The sequence below is a fragment of the Nicotiana sylvestris genome, chromosome 6, assembly GCF_000393655.2.
Source record: "Nicotiana sylvestris chromosome 6, ASM39365v2, whole genome shotgun sequence".
Taxonomy (NCBI): Eukaryota; Viridiplantae; Streptophyta; class Magnoliopsida; order Solanales; family Solanaceae; genus Nicotiana; species Nicotiana sylvestris.
Window position 1 is genome coordinate 93,724,629 of NC_091062.1, and position 6,101 is coordinate 93,730,729.

Sequence of the window (6,101 nt, forward strand, 5' to 3'; positions counted from 1 at the left end):
TACAATGGGCGAAACGGCCTCAAAAAGATGCAAAAGAAAGGCAAAAAGTATAAAGGCCTAAGTAGCCTTATCTTCATCGGAGGCGACATCTCCGCCCTCGGGATCTTCCCTGCCTTCAGACTTACTTAAACTCTCTGAGTCTTCCTTGGGTAAGGCCAGCTTTCGAGCCCTGGCTTCTTCTGCTTTGGCATTCTCGAGTTCAACCTGTATATCGAAGCCCTGAGCATGGACTCCCAGTCGCGCCCCCTTTTTCCCTCTTATGAAATCGAGAGATCGGGTTTATGACATTTTCGGGTGTAGGACAACTCGTTCCTTTTGGGAACTAGGTTTTGCATTTGAAGAGTCGCCGCCTAATAATTTAAGGTACATTAGGATACCTATAAGGGTTCACTTCTAAGTTGTTTGATAACCAGAGATAGGGTAAGGGCTTGAAATTATCCCAAAGGGAAGGTGTTAGGCACCCCTCAGGATCTACTAGTGTGGTTCCCGGCCAGACAGTTTCTTGTGAATTTGTGCAATTTAGCAAATAGACAAATATAGGCTCAAATAGTAGGAGATTTAAATTTAAACACATAAGAGTTTGAAAGAACAATTAAAAGAAGAGTTTTGAAAAGAAATTTGCAAATAAAAGGGGAAGGGGGTCCTAGGTTTATATTTAATATGGATCACATCAATGCGATACCCGGTATGACACTCTTCAAATGAGGGGATACACGTGGTATTAGCGCACCGGTCATCATATCCATATCTACCCTTCCCACCCCGTCAAGGTATTAAAGCGCGAATTGGTCTCGATTTCTATTGCATGTTATTACCCGTCCCATTACTATCAGTCCCGGAGGAACTTAGGACTACTATTCCTAAAGGGGAGGGATATTAGGCTGACTTGGATTTCAAAAGGTAAAAATCTAAGGCGACATACAAAACACATAATATTGCACGTTAGGGGAAGCATGTAGACAAATAAAAGGCTCATGTATACCTCCTCAAACAAACACATAAATAGCATGGCTTGAACATACATTTAGGGTCTGAAATTTAAAATACTAAGGCAAAAGGGGAGTTCCAATTGTTGAGGCAGACCAATTTATTACATAACTCAGATAAGAAGTCTGAATCAGACCTGTCTGCTGGTTGTAGCAAATACTACTTAACAGAGGCGAATTTCATTTTTTTTATTATCACCTAAAGCTTGCCTAAGCGTTTGGGGTGAGATCCTATGAACATGGTATCTACTATTGATTCAGCATGTGGAAAAGTAATAACAGTTTTAAAAAAACGATTTGGAAATCTTATAGGCATGCTCTCTAAACTGCGTTAAATAAAGGAGTAAGGTCGTTAAAAACTAGTTCAGAGTCGAACTGATTTTAAATATTTTCAGATCCTATAGGCAGGATATCTAGTATTGCTCCTTTTTATTCTTATAGACATGATTTCTAAAAAAAAGGGTACTGGTTCTTAACCTTATGGACATGATATCTGATTTTAACCATTTAGATCCTAAGAACATGGTGTCTAAATGTGACAATAACATGCAGAATTTAAGCAAGTCCTATAGGCAGGTTCCCTAGATGTAGAACATGCGGAATTTTAGTAAAAACATGTCTTATAGACATGGTATCTAAATGCAGAATTAAACATGCATAATTTAAAAAAACGGATCTTATAGGTATGATACCTAAGTGCAGGGTTAAACATGTAGAAATTAAAACAACAAATCTTATAGGCATGATTTCTACCCTTAAGCATGCATAATTACCCAGCCCTTTTCACTAGCCAACCCCAATGTTTATTACAAATTATTACAAACTGAATAATGAATTACATCAAGGAAGTATAAAAGAAAAGTTACAACCAGAGGAAGCCTGATTCTTGACTTCCTCTCTGAGTTATGGAATAAACCACCTCAAATACCATTGTTTCAAAGCCTTTCTCAGACTTGAGTGTATCAAAGTTCCCTAAGGCTCTCAAGGGGACCCCAGGCAGTGCTGACACCCAAGTTGTATAACCAGATAGAGATGAGTGCAGTGTGGAAGGGCCAACCCTTATGTGTCCAAGTTCAGATAGAGCTCATGTGTCCCAAGGCAAGGCTCACATAAGAGGGGCAGAACTTAAGTCTAAGAATATGGTGGAAGTGTAGGAGTAAAGATTTAAAACTGAGTGGAGAATGCAGAGGGGAGAGGGGTAGTTTGGAAAGCAGTAGTAGTAAAAGCTAAAATTATACAGCATCAGTAATAACACAAAGGGGGCAGGAGTTTGGGAATACATTGCAGGTGGCTTATGACCCTAAGAAGGGTCAAAAATCTGGACATGCCCAGCAATAAGTGATGCTGGTATGCCCATAAACCAGCCAGAGGATACACACATAAAGAGGATATGAAGTATGTGATTAGGGAGGGTCAGGTTTGGGTCATGCACAGCAATGTCTAATGCTGGCATGACCTCAAACCAACCAAGAAATACAAACACATAGGGGATATGGGGGGTTTGAGGTTCATAAGTGACTGATAGAGTTCATACAGAAGGGAAACATGAATTCAGAAAAGGAAGGGGTAGATTACAACATGCTTAACAATGCAACTTGATTGAAACACAAACAGAAATAGGCAAGAGTGAGGGAAATAGCAAAGAAAACATGTTGTTGTTGATGCTGGAAAGTTAATTAGAATATACCAGTAAAGAAGCAAATGCAGAAAGTAAAGTGAGCAAGTTCCCACAGCCTAGCCTTGGCTTTCAGCCGGCTAGACAAGGCAGCAACACAGGCAGTAACAGAGAAAAGAGAGAGAGAGTTTGAGTGAAGTGTGTGTTCTGAACTCAAGTAGTTTGTATCTTTGAAAGAAGAGGGGTGCGGGGTATTTATAGCCTTTTGAAAACATGTGAGAAATAAGGTAATAAGTAAAGTTTTAACACAAATATAGAAACAATCAACAGTCTGAATCAATCAACCAAGTAATTTCCCTTTAATTGAGGAATCACTTGTTTAACGGGGCTAACAGATTCAAAATAAGGAAAGAAAATCAGTTTGTAGGCAGACTGATTATTGCCATAAAAAAGTAGTAAAACATTAAGTAAGCAATCGAGTCGAAGTACAGAAATACACTTATTTCGAGAAAAAGATTCAGTAAAGCAAAATAAGGAAAGAATCAATTAACTTTAACAGACGAGTTAGAGTTTCACAAAAGAAAAGTTTGAAATCAGCCCCAAGAATGAAGATCAATCAAAGAAGGAACCTCAACATATAAATAGAGTGCACAAACACTAGACATGTGAAGCCAAACCTATTGGCAAAAGAAACAACATGCAATAGTAGCACAAAGTTCAGTAGATAGCAAACATTCGAAGCATGATAGTCTAGTAGGTCTAGTCACATTGAATCAACAGCGAAGAAAAAATAGAGTATCCGAAGCATGCAAAGGGTCTCATAGTAACATATGAGAAACTCTTTGAAAAGTTAGGGTTTCAGGCATAGTCGAGTTTTAAATATAGTAAAAACCTAGAATTAGAGGAATCACATAAAGAAAAGAGATTCAGGAAAACCTCAAGTCGAGTCAGGTATCCAAACGAACAGTTTCCAACCCAAAGACATAGGTTCCTTCAACAATAATCAAGCTTAAAAGATGATAATCAAATAAATCGAACAAGAACATAACCAGACAAACACTTATCCAACAAACAGTTTCAGAACTCGATGTACCCAAAGTAACTAGGGTTTTCAATATCCTAACTCAGATAGGAGAATAACATGAACAAAACATAGTAAAACCACAGACACATTAAAATCAGAGAAAAACATTTTGAAAAGAAAACTTGAAGGAGAAAACCCTAATCGAAAAATATGAAGAGTCTTTTTTTTAAAGCAATGTTAAAGAAGCTTCGAGATGATGGTTAAAAACTCATGGCAAACATAGATCTAAGGTAGATCTGAAAGAAGTCGAAAAGGCCTTAGAGATTAGGACTTCAGAAGAACCCAAAAGCAATGAGAAAGGCCTTGAAAGTTACTGATCTAACCAGGAAAGTCAAAGGTCTGACTTGAATGGCCATGGCTGGCCGGAGAAAGTCAGGGATAACAGGAGAAGGGTCATCGAGCAAAGACTGGGCCAAATCCCTTCAGAGTCTGGTCATGAGACCACAGAACCAAACACATAGAAGCCTTGGAAGGCTGGTATAGGTCTCCGATGACCTCGGAAGGCCATGGATTAGGGTGGATTAGGGTGGCGGCGGCTAGGGTTTGAAGGTGTTGTAGAGAGGATTTGGGAGAGGAGGGATTCACAGGCGGCGTATGGTAACAAATGAAAGGGTTTAGGGGTAGTTTGGAATTAATTAAGGCAAAGGTGATTATTGGCCGTTGATCTGAATGATCAACGGCCCGGATTAAAACGGGTAAGTGGGTGGTTTAATGAAATTGGGTTTGGGTCAGTTTTAAATTGAAATTGGGTCGGGGTTCAATTGAGGTAGAATTAGGCTACAATTGAAATGAAATCTGGCTAGATTTTAAATAGCTATTTTTTCCCATTTATTTTATTAAAAATAGTAAATTAAATTTTGAAAATAAATTGAAAGTACTAAAATGATTTGTAATACATAATTATCAATTTAAAAATACTGGACTTAATTTTTATAAATATAAACGCAATTAAATCTTAAAAGGGGCTAATATTGCAATTGAGCTTTAAAAATACTAAATAAATTTGTAAAAATATGCAAAATATATCTTAGCTATATTTTAGTATAAATATGAGAATCCAATAAATGAATCACCAAAATGATAATTTGGGAATTATTATTGGGTTTTTATGAATAAAATAGGGAAATAAATTAGTTTAAAAATCTTTAAAAATTAAGGAAAAATAATAAAATATTTGGACATACTTATATATGCATACATATGCTATTTTGAAAGTATTTTGCATATTAAAATATATAGATAAAAATTGGGTATCAACACTCCCTCGAGGGTTTCCCTTCGAGCTTGCCACTTTGCATGATCCACCATGCTTTTGTCCTGCGCCTGGATGGCCTCGACGCTGACCTTATATTGGGCCACTTTAGCATCGTCTTTGGTGTTGGCCACGGCCACCTCAGACTTGGACGCCTCGAGCTCATTGGCCAAGTTCGCCTTATCACAATTAGCCAAGTCCACTTGGGACTGAAGCTCTTCGATTTTCTTGACCTGCACCAAGGCCTTCTCTCTTGCAGCTCGAAGCTGGTTCTCGGCCGACTCCAGTTGTGCTTGGGCAGCTTCCCTTTTCGAGGCTAAGGTGTCCATATTTTTCTTAAACTCCTCAGCCTCAGCTCGAGTTGTATTTACTTGTTTCTGAAGCTCTCGATATGTTCAAGCCTCTACCAGACATGCAAAATCGGATCGTTAGTCATTATCTCCAATTCGTCTCCACTATCGTGAAGCACTCGAAATACCTGCTCGGCCATCTCGGCATGCTCATCCCGAGTTGTTACTAAACCGGCCTGAAGCTTCTCACTAAGAAGCTTGTAGGTGTCACTTTATCAGTAAGGTCCCGGACCTCGGCCTCGTGGTGAGGTAATTCCTCCCGGTATCGGAGGAAAGCCTCGTGATGCAGCACTGAAGCTTGCAAACATAAGGGAAGATGTTATAGTTATTTACAACTTTAAAAGTTAGAATATATGAAAAGAAAAGACACACAAACTTTCCCGATTTAATGCTTGTTGAGCTTCATTGAGAAGGCAGGGGGTTTTCACCTTGTCCATCACTGCCTGATCTTCTTCGGTCACCAATCACCGAAGGTAACTAGCGACCCCCACGGGGGAAGAGAAAACCCGGGCATCCTCCGGGATAGAAAAAGCTATTGACCATCTTCGGTCAGGATTAACACTTGGGGCCGAGAATTGATCCACCAGTTTTAGGATCAATGAAGACCCAGTGGCACCCGACGACGGCTCATTCCTTGGCATCGGCAGGTCACCGATCCTGGTGATATCTTCTAAAGCAGCGAACTTAACTCCATCCAAGAAGCCGTAGATATCAATCACCCCCTAAGGCTCCTCGTAAGAACGTCTTTCCAACATACTGGCCTCATGAATCATGGCGTCCGAAATCTGAGGGGACCCACTGATGTCGATCGTTC